This window comes from Canis lupus, chromosome 18, assembly GCF_048164855.1.
Source record: "Canis lupus baileyi chromosome 18, mCanLup2.hap1, whole genome shotgun sequence".
NCBI lineage: Eukaryota > Metazoa > Chordata > Mammalia > Carnivora > Canidae > Canis > Canis lupus.
This window is the reverse complement of record NC_132855.1, coordinates 4,051,048-4,070,862: the sequence shown is the minus strand read 5'-3', so window position 1 is coordinate 4,070,862 and position 19,815 is coordinate 4,051,048. Positions and strand designations below refer to the sequence as shown.

Genomic DNA, 19,815 nt, shown 5'->3' with positions numbered 1-19,815 from the left:
GTATTTAAGTAAATAATGGTATTTTAAATGGGTGAACTATTTCCGAAAATCAAATAAGGAATACTGGTCATTCATTTGCTAAGTGAAATGTTTCAAATACAAATGAAGTCCAGCTCAGATATTTTGCCAACATACTTGATAGAACACATGAACCAGTAGACAAACTACTCCCCCAACCACACGTGGTAATGAGTTTCTAATATGTAGCCTCTGAAATCTTATGATGCGTTTACCTGACTGATGTCAGGAAAATCATTCCCCGAATATGAATTGGATGTTTTTATTATTAATGGTTGCTAAGGGGAAAATGAATGAAAACACACAGAATGGTATACGTAGTTCTTGGATTTCTTTTTTCATGAGCATTAAAAAGGAACAACTATAAGTGGTAACTTGACTAACACACAGTGTCAGGTTTTTTAGGTTCTTTAATGAGACTTAACTGTAATCACTTTTTATTTATAAAGAGCTTCAAATCAATTTTAACCTGTAATTACCTCCATGTTCTGTGATTCAGGCACTGTCTAAGCCTAGCTTAATAATGAATCAAATTTTTCTGGGCAAGATATTTTCACTAAACTTTTTTGTAAAGGGCAATTAACTGCAAAAAGGACTTCGATTGTTTCTCTTAAATAGAAAACATTTCTAAAGAGGTGAAAGCATTGCTTTTAGGCTAAAGCACTTTGCTAAGTCAAGTGGCCTTACGTGCTGATGGTTTTGGCTTAAATATTACAAATCTTGATGCCAGAAGAATAAGATACCTAAAGATAAACTTATTAATATTTGCTTATTTTTAAAAAAAATTTTATTACTGCTTACTCCGGTTTTTAAAAAAAATGTTTTTAAAGATTTTATTTATTCATGAGAGACAGAGGGAGAAGCAGAGACACAGGCAGAGGGAGAAGCAGGCTCCATGCAGAAGCCTGACGTGGGACTCAATCCCAGGACTCCATGATCATGCCCTGGGCTGAAGGCAGATGCTAAACCACTGAGCCACCCAGGGATCTCCATAATCTGCTTCACTTAAGTATCCAGCTTAACACCTTTATAAAATCATTCAGAATTTTTAACCTAATACGAGATAGGATAAAAACTTTAGCATTTAATGTAAATATAGACTGTGTCCCTGTGTTTCTCAGACATGCAACAAAGGAGTCCCCATGTGGATGAGAAAGGATACAGTACCTTCCTGTGAACCTACTTGGGTAGTAGCCGGAATTCTAAAGCAATCCTTAACCGCAATATAGTGTGTTCGGGGGCTTAACCTTCAAAAGTTAGCAGGTAGCATTTATTGATTGAGTGATACCGTGTGCCAGGCATGATGCTCGATGCTTTCAACAGTGACCATCTTACGTGGGAAATTGAGGCTCAGCAGGGTTAGTGCCTTAATGAGGTCACACGAGTAACAGGGCTCTAATCAGACCAAGTCTTTGTATTTTTATAAAACTGCGTATCAGAAAATATAGTGTCGAATTCCTGCTGTCAAATATCTATTAGAAGCCTGAGTGAAAGAAATATTTACATGATCCAAGGCAGTTCACAAAGCTGGGTTGTGGGTCATTTTCATAATTACCTGAGCTGCTTTAGACATTCTTGGGCCCTCTCTCGCTGATGTGGTTCAGTAGACCTGGAATGGGGCACAAAGGAATACGCAGCAAATAGCTAAGTAAGGAAAGTGGTACAATTATTAAAAGACCGATCATATGGCTGGATGACCCCTAGCTCTGCTTCAGAATCCTTACCTTCAAGACATGAATAACAACATGTATTTTAGATGTTGTGACAAATTAAATTAGACAACACTTAAAAATTTTGAGATGATTTATGGGATTTCACAGTAAATAGTTTATTCTAGGTATTCTAAGGCCAAAGTGGAAAAGTTGCAGATGTGGGTCTTGCCACTTTCATTTTTCAGAGTGCCTCTGGCTACCGTACATCTCTGTAAAAGACCTGGATGGATCATGTCAATTATGAGGATTAAGGTTAAGTGGAAGATAATGTGTAAGAAGTATACATTATTTAACAAACATGCAGTATGATTACATTTGTCTTCCAGCAATCCTATACTCTTGATTTAAGGGTTTTAAAAATGAAAACAGGTATTTCACTTGTGAACTATGATCTCTCCATTCTGAATTTACATGTTCTAGATCTCACCTTATAAATTTACTTTCACTCACTTTTATATTTTATTTTACTAATTTGGAGCTTTTTTTTTTCTTTTAGCTTGAGCTGTTATTCTTAGCTTTTAAGTCATTGGCAAATTTAGTAAAAAAAATTTGTTTACATGTAAGACTGAAAAAACCAAAGTTGACAAGGCAAGGTTGATGGTGATCCATTAAATAGGATAGTATTCCCATTCAACCAGCTACAGATTTGCTTAGTTACAAGATCCATAGTCCTTTTTCTCCATCTTGTCTGCAGGGATTATTTGTGTGAAATTTGGTCAGATGTTTTGCTGTGATCTTTATTCCTCGTTTAGCAGGGAAATTACGTGACGTGGGCATATTCTTCATGAATCAATGCTGCCTCCTAGTGATCACTGCTTCCTTTTCTGTTTCCACAAAAGAAAAAAGTATATTTTGGAATTTTGTCAGAGACGTTTGTAAAGCCATTAAGGTCTACTATGTACCACGCTTGCAACTGTGGATATTCCAGGGAACGACACTAACAGGTTGTCCTTGTGAGGCATGTATCTGTCCTTAGCACCTCAACCAAATCATCTTGACTCAAAGGCTTACTGTCCAAGCTCATGAGTTATTTTGTCAATTTCCTTAAGTACTCAGGGATGTAACTTCTAGGGCTTGGATTCATTTAAAGGACTAGAACTGCTTTTTAAGTGGATATAATTTGCATTAATCATTTTCCCAACCTTTTTCCTGTTTTAAGATTGCAGAGTCTGTGTAGGTTGTGTAACACTAAGGATAAAGGCAAAAGAGGAATTCACCAGCAGTTTTCTCTCATTAGATTATAGAATACCATCCGCTGCCCACTGGCGTTATCTGGTGAATAGAGAGTTGAGAACTATTCTGCGAGACACCGTTCAGATCCTAGGTATAGCATTAAAAAATTTTAAACATCTTTATTGATTTTTTGTTATAACCCTTTACTTCCATCCTTTTTGTACACGTTTCTTTTTTCAAACATCCTTTTATCTTATAGATGTGTTACTTGTCAAAAGTGGCACAGGTCAAGTACTGCTAACACTAGAATCCAAATCCCACCCTATTATTTCTACCCTAGTGTTCTTTCAACTAAAGCTTCTCTCTTCTCATTAGGGTGATTTTCAGTTATACTGTAAACCTCTGGTTTTTGTTTTCCCTATATACTGGCTTTATAAATATCAAATAATGCGTGGCTCAGTGGTTGAGTATCTGCCTGTGGCTCAGGGCATGATCCCGGGGTCACGGGATCGAGTCCTGAGTCGGGCTCCCTGCATGGATTCTGCTTCTCCCTCTGCCTGTGTCTCTGCCACTCTCTGTGTCTTTCATAAATAAACAAAATCTTAAAAAAAAAGTGTTTAGATCTTTCAACCTGATTTGGGTTACCGTAGTTATGTAGAAAAGGACCAGAGATACTAAAGTAGGAGGTATGATTTTTAGGAATTTTTAAATTAGAGTCTGGCAAGGCCAGTGTAGCATGGCGATGAAGGGAATCAGACTCAGCTTGTAGTTTTAGCAAATGAATCTTTCCATGTCTGCGATGCTCCAACAAAAATGGGAGACAACCCTCAGTGAGTTGTTAGGAAGATTAAGATAAACACTTAGAACACTGGAGTAAAGTAATGTGTCAATGTTAATAATAGCTAACATATATTCTAATACTGAATGAAAGACTCCACGTTATCTGTTGTTACCTAGGAAAAATCCTCAAAAGTAACTAAGAGCATTCCTTGATAAAACCCTTTGATGGAAAAATATTAGTAAAATCTCTACAGAGCTGTAAGTTTATTGGAAATGAGTATCTTTCCCTTGTGCAAAAGGTGATGTGAAGTTTTGACTACCACTTTTTTTAAGTGCCAGAGGTAGAGAGAGTACAGAGAAAAGCAATTAAAGTCAGTGATTAGAAGTCCTAAAAGGATTAGATCTCTTTAGTGTGAAAAGATCAATGAGAAATGAAAATATTCTAGAAGTCTGAAATTGAGAATGAATAAGAACTTGCATGTTTTATTTTGTATATTAATAAGTATTAAGAGTGGAAGGATAGTTTAGGGCAAATAAAATTCTGCATTAAAGAATGAATAATAAATCTAAGCAATTTATCAATAATACTTCATTTTCTGAGAATTTACTATATGAGAACCTTCACTGAGAGATGACATGACCCGTAAAGTGACATTTGAAGGCGATATTATAAATGTGCCCAGTGTACGGCAGAGTTTGTCAATGCTTCTACGTGCAGAGATGTTAGGGAGCACGGAGGAGAATTCACAGAAACGGATTTGTGCTGGGTCCTTAAGGAGAGTAAGGCTTTGCACAAATGGTTGAGAAGGCTTTCCACGTTGGTAGACAACAAAGGCAAGAATGAGCAAGATGTGTAAGAATTCCTTGAGTAGTAGACTGATTTATCTCTACGGTAAAGGCTCAGATCCTGCACACACCTCCACCCCCCCCCCCACCAAAAAAAAAAAGACTGAGCCTTGACCTTGTATCTTCTGGAGGATAACCTCTGAGCCTTTGGTATATCCTTCCCGATAAGAGAGCTCTTGTATGCCTGAAGCCCTGGGCCATGCCAGTTTCTGTTCAGTTTCTGAGGGTTGGAGATGCAGTAAGGAAGGCTAGTCCTGTGGGAGCTACATACCCATCTACATATCTATTCATTGTTTACAGAGCCCTGATAAAAACCCTCGAGCACTAAGACTTGAATGAACTTCTCTGATTGGCAAGACTTAGCCTGTGTCATCAAATATCACTGGGAAAATTAGGTGCTCTCTGCAACTCCACTGGGAGAGGACTAGTGGAAGAGTATACCTGTTTTTTTTTTTTTTTCTGGGATTTCACCCTAAGTGTCTTGTTCCTTGCTGATTTTAATCCGAGAAAAGGGAAAGCAATCTAATAATCTGTAGTCTTGAGACCACAGCTGAGATCTGCCCTCAAACCCTTGATGGGTGAAAACAAACTTGGTTACTACATTAACTATCAAACATATTAGAGCAAATAAACTCTAGGCCTAATCAGGCTTCTCAGAAAAAGAAAGAAAAATATTAAACCAAAGGAAACACAGTTAAATCTCATTTCTTGAAGATCCAGGATCTTAACTGCATCCCTTCTCTTGATACTGTGGGTACAAAGGTACCAGGGGGTGGGGGTGGGGGGCGGAGATTGGGTTGGAGTCTGGCAAAACTGGAGTTGAATTATAGTTCAGCACAGAGTAGCTATGGAATCATGGGTCAATTAACCAAGCCCTCTAAATCAATTTTGTAATTAATAAAATGATAGCATGCCAACTTTGCAGAGCTAATATGATGTTACACAGAGAACACGTGTTAAGCACATAATGTCCTATCTAGCCCAGAATAAAACACCGAATAAATGTCTATTCCATTTCTCTTCTTTCCCCTATTTAAGAGGTAATAAGTGGATCTATAAAAATCTATAAAAATCCTACCTGCTAATGAGTCTTCTTCAGAACTCTCGTCCATAGCTAAGAAGTAAAAATGAATTTGAATCAGCAATAGAAAAAATATGCAATGATATTATGAGTACAATACTCTTATGCTTCACTGCAAAGTATCCCTAAGGAACACAACTGGAGAATATTCCAGAGTAAGTATTAATTATACTCGTGGTAGGCAAGTGATGCATTACGATCTTCCCCACCATCACAAATCATATGCAAGGGAGGATATGATTTATCAAAATATGATACAAGTGAATTACAATGCTAGCCTACCCCAATAAAATCAACAGAAATAGCATTATGAGCAGAATTGGTATTACAGCTAGAGAATAACAGATTTGAATAGCACGATTTCTCTAGACCTCTTCCATTAGGGGCAGTAAGGAGACGGCATACCTACTTAGCTGATTCTTCAGTTCAAGGAGGGAACGTCGGTAGAGACTGTTCAGTTCAGCAGGAGGAACCCATCATAAGGTCTAGAGGCACTGATTTGTCACATTAAAAATCAGGTAAGAGACAATGATCCTTGCAAAAATGTTCCAGTGGCCAGGGGAGATGAGTACAAAAGAGACAAGTGTATTTGCTCCCTCTTCTCAGAGAGATGGCAATAAACTCATTTAGTCCTAGGCATTTTATGTACCCTGTGAAGAGAGTCCTGCAAACATGGGCTATTCCTTGGAAGAATAAATGGAAAAGTCCAATGCTAAGAACTTACCTACTCTAGACTACGTGGAGGTTCTACTCAGTAAGTTTAAGATCAACCATTTGGGGGCACCTGGATGGCTCAGTTGGTTAAGTCAACTCTTTACCTCAGCTCAGGCAGGTCTTGATTTCAGAGTCATGAGTTGAGCCCCACACTGGGTTCCATGCTGGACGTGGAGCCTTCTTAAAAAAAAATAGATATAGATAGATAGATAGATAGATAGATAGATAGATAGATAGATAGATAGATGATAGATAGATCGATCGATCAGCCATTGAGCAGGTTGTGGAACTTTTCCAGAGTGGAACCTGCCAGATATGTAAATAACAATTTCATCAACACAGCCAAGCTGCCAGAGGGTGACATTAGGTGTCCCTGTCTCTACTGGGAGGATTCTTGTTCATACCATGTAAGCCAAAACTGTGTCATTTAAAACAAAGTACTTTTCATGACAGAGAAACTAGTAGAAAGCAAGCCATATGGTGTGGTACGGGCTGTTTTCAGATCATCCCTCAAGAAGATCCCTTCTGCACATATATTTTCCCAGTAAAGAGATGGTCGTGGAAGAGTCGGTGATTCTAGTTTTTTAAGGTGACCTCTTGAGATTCTGTCCTTCAGTGCTGGAGACTCAACTTTTGCATAACAGGATGGATCCAAAGAGTTAGTGTTGTGCGATGTCATTTTCTTACAACAGGCCCTACACCAAAGGACAAGAAAGACCTTTTCCATTAACTTGGCATTTTCATTTTTTACCCATTCAGGCGGTCAGCTGCATGACTTAGCAGCTGAGAAAATTGAATATAAAGATCAAAGTAAGACGATATAGATATTACTCTCAAAAGCATATGGAAACACACAAAGCCAGTAATTTTTAATGTATATTGAGGTAGGAAAAATACTTTTCCTTCCCCAATATTAGAGACATACTACCACACCTTTAGGACAATTATTTGTTGAGTAAGTGAATGAAGGAAAACAATGTTTTCCTTAGAAAAGATTCTCAAAAAGCTATAGAAATTAATTCTGCTCTATAGTGACTACCTGGAAGATTAGAACTACATCTGTTTCATGTTTGACCTTCTGACATAGGTCATAGATTCATAGAATGCCTACCAATTTAGACTAAACTAGGATGGCTTCATACAGTTGTTTAGGTCTGCACTGAACAAGTCACCACACCTAAGGGTACAATTTTCATTGCAGTAATTTTGTTCCTTGACATATTTTCGTACTTCTGTTAAAACTTCAAGTCCAGAGATGGGATGTTTTGTATATTTATTCTACAAATACAAATCTAGGGGATCCCTGGGTGGCACAGCGGTTTGGCGCCTGCCTTTGGCCCAGGGCGCGATCCTGGAGACCCGGGATCGAATCCTACATTGGGCTCCCGGTGCATGGAGCCTGCTTCTCCCTCTGCCTATGTCTCTGCCTCTCTCTCTCTCTCTCTCTCTGTGACTATCATAAATAAATAAATTAAATAAATAAATAAATAAATAAATAAATAAATAAATAAATAAAAATTAAAAAAAAAACAAATACAAATCTAACTACTGGTAATAAAATATCTTTTTCTAACAACATTAATAAATGTTGTGAACTAAATGTTCATGCCCCTCCCCCAAAATTGACAGGTTGAGTCCCTAATTCCAATGTGATGGCATTTGGAGTTAGGGCCCTTAGGGGGTAATCAAGTCACAGAAACCCTCATGAATGGGAATAGTGAGTGGCCCCATAAGAGACCAGAGATCTAGCTAGTAGCTCATTCAGCCATCTGAGGACACAGAAACCAAACCAAGGATTAAGACAATTAGCCAACAAATGGAAGACATATATTTTGTTCTAATGAAAACAACTCATTCTCTCCAATTTATGAAAGAGAAAGGTTAATAGATTGTTAATGTAACAATATACAAAAGAACTTGTGATTCTCAATATGGAATTGCTTTTCCAACTTAAGATAAATTAAAAATGTAACCTGACAGTGCTCGCTTTGGCAGCACATATACTAAAATTGGAATGATATGGAGAGATTAGCTTTGCCCCTGTGCAAAGATGACACGCAAATTCGTGAAGTGAAGCATTTCATATATATATATACACACATACTCATATCCTGACATTTTTTTATTGAAGTTCATATTGCTTTGTGTTTGTTTACAGTTTCAGTTTAAATAGACAGATGCTTTTATTATGAATAAATTGATATCATTTATTATAAGAATTTGTTTTAAAAATAACAAACCCATTTTATAACAAATCCACTGTTTGTAATTACATAGAAACAAATAACACTTACTTATTTGCTAATTCATACAAAGACACCATATGGATTTAATGAACTTCTGAAACTAAATTTCTCTTCGGACGTTGTTATTTCAGAATCTCACAATGAACATCTTACATAATCATAAATTGTAGAATTTTAAGCAAATGAAATTTACATATTGATTTTTAAATAGCTCTTTTATTATGAAAACTTTTATAATCTTACTTTCTAGATCTTTGGCAGAACCAACAATCAGAAGTTTCACTGATAGCTATGTTTGAAATAAATATTTGGGTCTTCTTTATTATTTTTTTCTGGGATATCACATGGGATATTTTCACATAGGAAAAAATGTCATAAATAACATTGCTATTTTAATACTGATATAATGTACCAACCATAATACATAACACTCATATTTCTCATAACAGGACAGAAGCTCATAACTATTAATAATAAGTATATAAAATTGGCATATAATTTCTATAGACTTCAAATTTCTGAGCTACACTAGCTTTATATTAGCATTTAAGTGAAAAATTGTCATCAAGTGGTCCTGAATTGAGGGCAGTACATTTCATTAAATCAACCAGGGTGACATGATATGGTGGAAAGATCCTGAAGTCCTGAAGATTAGTCTAGGCACATAGCTATTTTTTCTTGGTCAAGTATTTTCTCTTCGGCTTTTGTAAGATGTGACTTTTGCCTGACCTTCCTAACTCCCAAGTGTTGTCGTAGGGATTTAATGACATAACATATACAAATATTTTTGTGAGATTTTCACAAGGGTTTAAATCCTAATATTACTTATTAGATGGCTTATTGCTTTGGTTTATCATTTCTCAAATTGCACTCCACTACTACATTGCTTGTAACTAGAATTACATATATTATAAGCCATTAGATAATAGATTTGTGATTGCATATAAGAAACTTTAGGGTCTCTGTTAACAGTGGCCATCATGCTAATGGAAGACAGCTAACAGAAGTCAAGACTGATGTGGAAAACTATTCCCACTCTGTCCATTCACATTCCAAACCAGGTGATCTTTGGGAGAATAATGCTCAATCTCCAGGTCGATCCTCCCAATTGTTTGGGAAGGTGGAAACCACCTTTTATTCTTGGATTGTGATACATGTGTGGGTTTGAATGAACCTTCCCTAAGAGATTTAGGTCCTCTAGATTCAGAGAATCCTGTTGAACCTCGAAAATTATGACAGCCTCTCCTGAAACAGGTACAGATACAAGAAGCCACATGGGGTTTTTTAATACTTATCAAACTCAGAACCTGAGTAGCTGACCTTAGTAGTGGGGACCTAAGGGAAGTAGTAGTCCCCCGCTGCCCTGGAGGAAAATGACACAGGAATTTTCAGTCTGACACAGACAGCTACAAAGGACTTAGGTCTTGGGAGACCATTTAGGAGAAAAGAAAGAGACTGATGCCTTTTTGCAATACTATCTGAATCTGATCACTTCAGCTGGGCCCTATTAGCACTCCTTGGATTTGCACCCTAAGTGTTGTAATTCCCTCATCCTAGTCACAGCCCTGATTTCTTAGCAAGAAAAACAAAGGTGTCCAAAGGGAATCTAGCATGAAGGTCTGGGTGATGATCTGAGCTCCACATAAAGTTCTGACTGAAATAAATGAATGCTTTGGAAACAATACCTGAACACTTCGTTGTACCCTAAAAGAACCATACTCTAAGAGTCCAGGCATGGTTCACTACTAAAGATCGGGGCCAGCACTTACGGACAATTGAGCTTTCCCTACTAATTTGGATTTTCATCATGATTCAATACTGATTCTCATATATATTTGGATGTGTTTCTAAACTTCCTATTCTATTCCATTCATTTGTCCATCTACTCTGCTGTCATTAAAAAAAAAATTAGTGGAAATGTATAGATCTCTTAATCTTTTTTCAAAACTTTTCTTAATATCATCATAAAAGTCTACCAGAATAGCATCAAGAATACTTCTAATTTTTTAAACCCTGATACTTTGATTTGGTCTACAGGAAATTGCTAAAATACTAAGAGAAAAGTTTACGCATTTTAGATAAATAAGTCTTGGTTCGACAACATGGAGCGCCTCTCCACTCCAAGAGTTTTTCTTAGATGCCTTAGGAAAGCATATAGTTTATACCTATCTACCTACCTATCTAAAGTATGTTGATGAAAACAATAAAGAGATCAGCACCTATTAGAACCAAACCCAGAACACTGACAAGATCAAACACAGGTGAGGATGTGGAGCAAAAGAAATTCTCATTTATTGCCCGTGGGAAGGCAGAGCAGCATAGCCACTCCGGAAGACAGTTTATCAGCTTCTTACAAAACTAAACATACTCTTACCATATAACCCGGTAATCACACTCCTTGGTATTTATGTAAAGGAGTTGAAAACTTATGTCCATGAAAAATCTTGCACATGAACATTTATAGCAGCTTTATCCATAAATGCCAAAACTTGGGAGCAACCAAGATGTCCTTCAGTAGGTAAATGGATACTGTGGTACGTCCACACAGAATATTGTTCAGTGCTAAAAAGAAATGTGCTATTAACCATGAAAAGACATGGAAGAAACTGAAATGCACATTACTAAGTGAAAGAAGCCAATGTGAAAAGGCTACATACTGTACGATTCCAGCTAGATGTCATTCTGGCAAAGGCAAAACTGCGGAAACAGTAAAAAGAGGTTGTCAAGGACTGGAGGGAGGGTGGAAGGAATAGGAGAACACAGATGGTTTTCATGGCAATGGAACTCATCTGTAGGATACTGTAGTGGTGGATGCATTTCCTTATATATTCGTCCAAACCTATAGTGCATACAATTCTGAGGATAAGAAGCATCTGAATAAGGACGCCTGGGTGGCTCAGCGGTTGAGCACCTGCCTTTGGCTCAGGTTGTGATCTCAGGGTCCTGGGATCAAGTCCTGCATCGGGTCCCTACAGGGAGCCCCTTCTCCCTCTGCCTGTGTCTCTGCCTCTCTCTCTGTGTCTCTCATGAGTAAATTTAAAATAAAAAATAAATGACACTGACAAGATTTAAAGAAATTCCTCCTCATACAGCCTTAAAGAATTGTTAACATCATCAACCTGCTACTTTTGTACCTAGCTTAATTACATGCAAAATGGTTTCACATTAAGGACTTCCATTTTAAATTCTATTATTCAAAATAAATCTTATTCATATAAATCTATTTAGTGTGTTTCTCTCTTCCCCCTCTTATAAATTATAATGAGATGGTCAAATAAGAAAGTGGTTTTGGTCATTTATGGTTTCTGGTCTTTCATTTTTTTCATAGAGTCATCTTTTTTTTTTTTCAGTCAACTTTTGATTCAAGTGGATCTTAAAACACTAGAAGACACTGGGGGAAATATTGGCGGTGTATTTTATGAAACATACTTTCATATGTTGTGAACTAGTAATCTTAATCATAGAACTCTGTATCCAAAGGACATTAATTCCAAAGAAGAAAACATGGATAGCAAAACAAGCTTTTCAGTCTTTAATAGTGGGGGGAAAATGAGAAAAAAAAATGTAAGACCTCACAGTAAGGGAATGTCTGAGTGAATTAGAGTGTCATATAGCCAATCAATACAATTTATATCAAAGATACATGATTCCAAGGATGCTGCAGTAGTATAAATGTGGCATAAAGGAGAAAAGATCTGCCTCATGAGAACAATCTTGGGAAGCGATTAGCATATCATCTTTATATTACATTAAAGGAGCCAAGGCTATAGTTAAGAAGCTTGAGCATTCTTCTGCTTCTAAGTGGCTAGGTAGGAATTTGAGTCTGCTATGTATTTTCCACTCTGCTTAAAACATCAGTGGAAATCCTAAATATATACAAGAAGTGCAGAAGTTGACAAATTTTTCTCTTATAATGATTATACAGGGCAGAAAAATTATTTTGAAATCTTAATAATAACTTGTTGATCAAGTACTAACATTTTGTCAAGACTTAGAAGTCAGGAGATAAAGAAATTGATATTAGAATATTTGTGAAAAAGTGAATACACAAATGGACAGTAGCCAGATCATATATGAAAAAAGAACTCTAACTCATAATCTCTGCAATCAGCCCAGAATTCAGTGAGTGAAGGTTTTGACCAAAACCTTGTCAGTGACTGTCAATTTCCCAATATTTCATTCCTCCCTTCTTCTACTTCCAACTCAGCACAAGCCAGAGAAAGGCAAATATGCTCCTCAAATTAATCGCATAAGATGCAACACTTCTAATTAACCAATCTCTAGCTTCCCCATGCCAACTATCCGCGGACTTCAAGGATGAAGTCTTCCATCTTTTTGAATATTAGAGCTTTTCCACTTTCCTGCTTTCCTTGGGAGTCTCTGTCGAATGTAAGTGATAATGGCTGACTCCCTTGCAACAATCTCTGAACTGCTTCTATTTATCCCCATTTGGATTATCTTTATTTCCACAGGTTTCTTAGATCACTCAACAAGATTTATTTACATCACCTACCACTACAGATCCCAATTTCAACTGGGTGCAAATTCCATGGAGACAATCCCCTTTGCTTTCAGGGGCTTATTGAGTCCTTGCTAACAGAGAAAGTTATGATGGTCTGAACCTTGCTCTCTTCATGTTGAGTTTCTGGGCAATTTATCTCTACTTGGTAATAAACTCAATGAATTTTTTTAGTTTCTCAGTATAATAATTTTTTTAGTTTCTCATTATAAAATAATTTTTTACACTTTATGTTTTATGATTTACAGAGAATATTTAATAATCAGAACTCACCATTTGCAATATTGTACATTAAATTATAATATAACCCCTGCTACAAAAGCTATCTATGTTGACCCAAGATAAAAACTGTCTCTAGTTTAAATACATTAGAAATTAAAATATATATATATTAGAAGGTGGTCGTTAAGTGCTGAAAATCTAGAAGAATTCTCCAACATCTGCTCTCTTATCTCGACATTTGCTTCGAGCTTTTGTTCGAGCTTTGAAGGCTGCAGAGTTATACAGGTGCCTTTCAAAACAAGAGATCTTCATTGTTTTAAGTGTTGCAGCATCAAGCATCACGGGGGGTCCAAGCTCAAATACATTACGAAGGAATTCATTGATACTGCATCCCTGATCCAAGAACTTCCTTAAAGGTGTCATAGGTGTGTTTTTTGACCCAGCAATCAATATACATTCGTTCAGGATCAAATTTAACAGTTTCTGTTGGAAAATCCCGTTCCTCCACTGCCCTCAGGATGTCTCTGAACACTGACCGCTGCTTTCTCTTGTCCACTTTGGCACGGTGCTTACTTCCATCTGTAGCCAAAGCCCTAAGCATCTGAGTCAAAGATTCCATGTCTTCATAAAAAAAAGTCACTCTCCATCCCTCTGGCCAATTCAAACATAAGTCCCAAAGATTCACCAGCAGCTATTCTCATGTTGACATCATCAGAAGAGAGGAGGCTTGGAAGTTTATGGAAATGCATCTAGAGCTTTTTCTTCACTTCATTGATTGGGCATATGGTCAATAATAATGTCCACGCAAGAAGCGAGCTGAACTCTGCTCTCTTCATGTTTAGTTTCTGGGCAATTTATTCTCTACTCGGTAATAAACTCAATGAATTTTTTTAGTTTCTCAGTATAAAAGTTTGGTTTACACTGTACTGTAGTCTACTAAGTGTGCAATAGCATTGCATCTAAAATTATAATGTACATAAATAAAAATACATTCTTGCTAAAAAAATGAAAACCATCATCTGGGATTTCAGCAAGTACATTCTTTTGGCTGGTGGAGGGTCTTGCCTTAATGTTGAAGGCTCCTGACTGACTAGGGTAGTGGTTGTTGAAGGATAGGGTGACCATGGCAATTTCTTAAAATAGGACAACAGCGATGAAATTTGCCACATAGAGGGGTTCAACCATATGAAGCAACAACTCATCTATTAAAGTATTATCATGAGATTGCTGCCAGTCATATCTTCAGGCCCCACTTCTCATTCTAGTTCTATTTCCACCATATCTGCAGTTACTTCCTTTCTTCCTTCTCCCCCAAGTCATCCACGAGGGTTGGAATCAAACTTCTGTTAATGTTGATATTTTGACCTCTTCCCATGAATTGTGAACGTTTTTAATGGCATCTAAAATGGTGAATCTTTTCAGGAAGGGTTTCAATTTACTTTGCTCAGATCCATTAGATGAATCACTATCAATGGCAGCTTGGGCCTTACAAAATGGTACAAAAACAATCATATTTCTTAAATAATAAGACTTGAAAGTCAAGATTACTCCTTGATCCGTGGGCTGCAGAGTGGATGTTGTTAGCATGAAAGTAGGCATTAGGGAAGTCTGGGTGGCTCAGAGGTTGAGTGTCTGCCTTTGGCCCAGGGCGTGATCCTGAAGACCCGGGATCGAGTCCCACATCGGGCTCCTGGCATGGAGCCTGCTTCTCCCTCTGCCTCTGTCTCTGCCTCTCTCTGTGTGTCTCTCATGAATAAATAACTAAAATTAAAAAAAAAAAAAGAAAGTAGGCCTTAATCTCCTTACACATTTCCACCAGAGCTCTTGGGTGACCAGGTGCATCGTCAATGAGCAGTCAATCTATCTTAAAAGGAATCTTTCTGCCTCAGTAGTCAGTGTCAACAGTGGTCTTAAAATTTTCTTGTGAACCACATTGCAAAGAGATGTTCTGTCATTTAGGCTTTGTTGTTCCATGTTCCGAGCACGGGCTGAGTAGATATAGCATTATTCTTAGGGGCCCTACAATTTTTGGAATGGTAAATGAGCAATGGCTTCCTCCTAAAGTTACCAGCGTTAGCCCTAACAAGAGAGTCAGCCTATCTTTTGAAGCTTTGAAGCTAAGACATTGACTTCTCCTCTCTAGCTATGGAAATCCCAGATGGCCATCTTCTTCCAGGATAAGACTATTTTGTCTACATTGAGAAGCTATTGTTTAGTGTAGCCACCCTCATTAATTATCTTTTTTTTTAAAGATTTTATTTATTTATTCATGAGAGACACGGAGAGAGAAAGAGAGAGAGAGAGAGAGAAGCAGAGACACAGGCAGAGGGAGAAGCAGGCTTCATGCAGGGAGCCCGATGTGGGACTCGATCCTGGGACTCCAGGGTCATGCCCTGGGCTGAAGGCAGGTGCTGAACAGCTGAGCCACCAGGGATCCTCTAATTATCTTAACTATTATTATCATTAGCTAGATCTTCTGGATAACTTGCTGGAGCTCCTATATCAGCACCCGCTGCTTCATTTTGCACTTTTATGTTATAAAGATTGTGTTTTTTTCTTTAAGCCTTATGCCAATCTCTGCTAGCTTCAAACTTACCTTCTGAGGCTTCCTCCCTTCTCTCAGCCTTTATAGAATTGAAGAGAGTTAGAGACTTGCTCTGGATTAGGCTTTGATTTAAAGGGATGTGGTGTGTGTGATCTTCTATTCAGACTACCAAAACTGTCTCCACATCAGCAATAAGGCTGTTCTGCTCCTTATCATTCATATGTTCACCAGAGTAGCACATTTAATTTTTCTTCCAGAACTTTTCCTTTGCCTTCACAACTTGATTAACTTTTTAGCACGAGAGACCTAGTTTTTGGCCTACCTCAGCTGATAACATGCCTTCCTCATAAGCATAATCATTTCTAGTGTTTGACTTAAAGTGAAAGACTTAAGACTCTTCCTTTTACTTGAATATTTAGAGTCCTTTGTACAGTTATTAATCATCTTAATGTCACAACTGTTGTGTCTTAGGGAATAAAGAGGCCTGAGGAGAGGGAGAGAAAAGGGGAACAGCAGGTTGTCAGTAGTCAGAACATACACTTATATCGATTAAGCTTGTTGTCTACATGGGTATGGTTCTTGGCCCCACAAGATAATTATAATACAACATCGAAGATCATTGATCACATCACCATAACAAATATAATAATGAAAAAAATTGTAAATATTCAGAGAATTGCCAAAATGTGATACAGAGACATGGAGTGAGCAAATGCTGTGGGGAAAATGGTGCCAATAAGCTTGCTTGACGTAGAGTTATCACAAACCTTCAATTTGTGAAAAAAAGAAAAAAGCAATATCTTCAAAGTACAATGAAGCAAAGTGCAGTAAAATCAGTTATGTCCGTATTTGGCAATTGAGTATTTAGTATCATCAGACATTTTACAAGCGATGAGGATTTAACTATGAACAAAAAGTTCAATCTCATGGATCTTCTTATTCAAAAGGCAAGGAGGGGAGGAATAGACAATAAAGCATCATAAGGGACAGGATGGCAGGGCAGCCAGAGAAGGCTTCACTGGTGTGTCATATGAGGGGAGACAGGAGACAACCAAAGGAAGAGTCTTCCAGGGAATAGTCCCGAAGCTAGACCATGCTAGACGTGGTCAAGGTATGGCAAGGAGCACAGTGAAAACTATCTGTATTATGTTTTTAAAAAGAAAAATGCAAAATTGTAAATTCCCTTTGAGGAAAAGAAAAAAGTTAAGCAGATTTTAAAAGATTACAAAAACATGCCAGGAATTTAATGTATGTTTTGCTTGGGTGATATGAGACTCTGAGTGATACATTTTCTTAGTTCCTTTTTTCTTTTCTATAATACTCAATTTTTCTTACTATGTAGGCAGCAGCAAAGTACTTGTAGAAATGAGGTTACATGACTAGAAAACAAGTAATATTTGTAATGTCTTCATTTATGTTCAAATATTTTTATGTCTAAGTATATTTCTTAAATTCTATGCCTCAGCTACAAAACAATTATAATTTAGCATTGATATTTCTACATTTTATGGTCATTTAAAAAAATGAATAATTAAATGATCCCCTTGGAATCTGACAAAAACACAGCCTTTAACATTGACCATCTTTTGCAATGTGTTTTGACAATTTTCTTGACCTAATATTTCTATTATGCTTCAAAATATACAAAAATAAACATTTCACTAGAAGCTGCAACATGTATGGCCATGGGTGAAAGGATTGGGGGTATTTTTGATTTGTTTAGCCTCAGGAGATACTCAAAATATGAAAGAGGTAGTTTTAAGTTTCTACTGCTTTTTTTTCCCCGAAGAAGTGAAGTATAAATCCCAGAAATTCTTTATGCTTATAGGACATGAACATTATAGAGATGAGAGCATATAGAGAGAGGAGCATATAAAGACGAATAACAAGAGTGCAAAAAACAAAATTTCTTGAGTGTGTAAGCTTAAGTTATAAAGGAAAACTCAGGCAAATTCTCTCTTAAATTCACTTACCTAAAGGCCATAGAACCAAGCACTGTTCTAAGGATCATAATGATAGATTTGAGGGGATGGAGAGTGTTTGAATAGTTGTGACAGTCATATATGATCTATTGCCATCAGGTTCCCTCTCTTCCTTAAGTTTTCTTTCTCTTCTTTTTTACACTATAATTGAAGGGTGTGGGGGGAGTGTGGGTGCTGGTATATTCACAGAGAATAACTGTAATAATTTTTATGTCATCCAATGAAAAAAGGTTAATGTAAGACATATCCGCCACCCCCCCCCCAAAAAAGAAAAAGCTATGTTTTACAGACCTAAATAACTATATGGTATTTTTAAAAAAATAAATACCAAAAATTATTCTAATAGGTGCATGGTATTTTTAATTAACAAATTGCAACTAAGTTTAAGTTTTATATAATGATTAAGTATATATTATATTAATAATCATCAAATGTACTTATCTGAAATGTTTTTAGACTAAAATTAAAAATTTACTAATAGCTTTATATTTATTGTTAAAATTTGTTTTTATAATGAGTCATTACTATTATAACTAGTCACATTTCATTTTTTTACAACTAGACTATGGATAAAAATTATCTTAATCATTCAGTATCTCTACATTTTCAGTCAACACAGTGTCAGAATATTTTAAATACAAATTTTCTTAAGAACAGTTCTTAAGACTAGTTAGCATTTCAAATAGGAGAAAAATTTCTATTTCAAATTTAAATATTATTTGAGAAAACTGTGTCCCTTCCTAAAAAGCAAACAAATAAAAAACATTAAAACTACTTGTTCAATTTTGTATCTTCTTACCGTCCCTGCAGTTCTTCTGTATCAAATGTAGAGCTGGGGATCCCTGGGTGGCGCAGCGGTTTGGCGCCTGCCTTTAGCCCAGGGCGTGATCCTGGAGACCCGGGATCGAATCCCACGTCAGGCTCCCGGTGCATGGAGCCTGCTTCTCCCTCTGCCTGTGTCTCTGCCTCTCTCTCTCTCTCTCTGTGATTATCATAAATAAATAAAAAAATAAAAAAAAAAAAAGAACTTTTCGTTTAAAAAAAAAAAAAAAAAAAAACAAATGTAGAGCTGGAGGTTGTATCTTCAGAGTTAGATATCTGCTCAACGTTCTTCCCTCTTCCATAAGTGACAATTAATGGATGATATCTGTCCATAAAGAGAAAAAGAGAAAATGTATATAAGTTCCAGCATTACAAATAGTTATAGTCACAACACATAATCATCAAGTCAAAACCTTAGACATTAGCTAATACCTTCCTAAGTTTGCCACACACTGGCTGCTGACCTCAAGCCTCCTTTCAAGCCAATTCCACTAACAGACCCCATTTTCATTTCACATACTCCCATTCTCAGTGCTTTTCTTCCTGCCATCACAAATAAACAACTAGCGAGGGAGAAAAAGTTGCTTTAGGTTATCGCTGGTATATTAGTTTGGTAAGGTTGCTGTAACAAAATACCACAGACTGCACGGCTTAAGCAACAGACATTTATTTTTCTCACAGTTATGGAACCTGGAAGTCCAAGATCAAGGTGCCAAGAGGGTTGGTTTCCTCTGAGGCCCGTAAGGGTTGGATCTGTTCCAGGGCTCTCTCCCTGGCTAGGAGATGACAGTGCTTTGCTGACTCTTCACCTAAAAGTTGCCCCTCTGGCAACAAGCACCTTTGGTGTCTCTATGTCCTAATCTTAGTCAACCTGGATTAGGACCTACTCTACTGCATATTTTAATTTAACATCTCTTTCAAAGCCCTCTCTCCAAATACAATCATCCCAATTCTGAGGTACTGGGGGTTAGAATGTTGACATATAGTTTTGAGGAGGTAGGAATAGGAGACAATTCGGCTCATAACAGTTGGGTCTAACAGCAAATTGGCAAAGTGAAGACAAGTAACTCAGGGACTGAAACATATCCAGTAAAGAATAAATCTTTTCCCCATGCCTGAAAGAGCCCATCACTTATTAATAGACAAATGGTTTCA

The 19,815-nt window shown here is 37.0% G+C and overlaps 2 long non-coding RNA genes, 1 other non-coding gene and 1 pseudogene across 4 annotated transcripts in view; 2 read left to right on the top strand and 2 right to left on the bottom strand.

The window, feature by feature from the left end:
* LOC140608583 (uncharacterized) overlaps nucleotides 1-19,815 on the bottom strand; it is a 1,020,376-nt gene that overhangs the window by 31,577 nt on the left and 968,984 nt on the right. The window lies entirely within an intron of this gene.
* On the top strand, nucleotides 8,304-8,409 carry LOC140609647 (U6 spliceosomal RNA). The gene has a single exon (XR_012011400.1). It is a non-coding gene; the product is annotated as a U6 spliceosomal RNA (small nuclear RNA).
* Nucleotides 8,514-11,793, top strand: LOC140609427 (uncharacterized). Its single transcript, XR_012011257.1, has 2 exons — nucleotides 8,514-9,961; nucleotides 9,992-11,793. It is a non-coding gene; the product is annotated as an uncharacterized lncRNA (long non-coding RNA).
* LOC140609426 (interferon-related developmental regulator 1 pseudogene) lies at nucleotides 13,345-14,162 on the bottom strand (annotated as a pseudogene).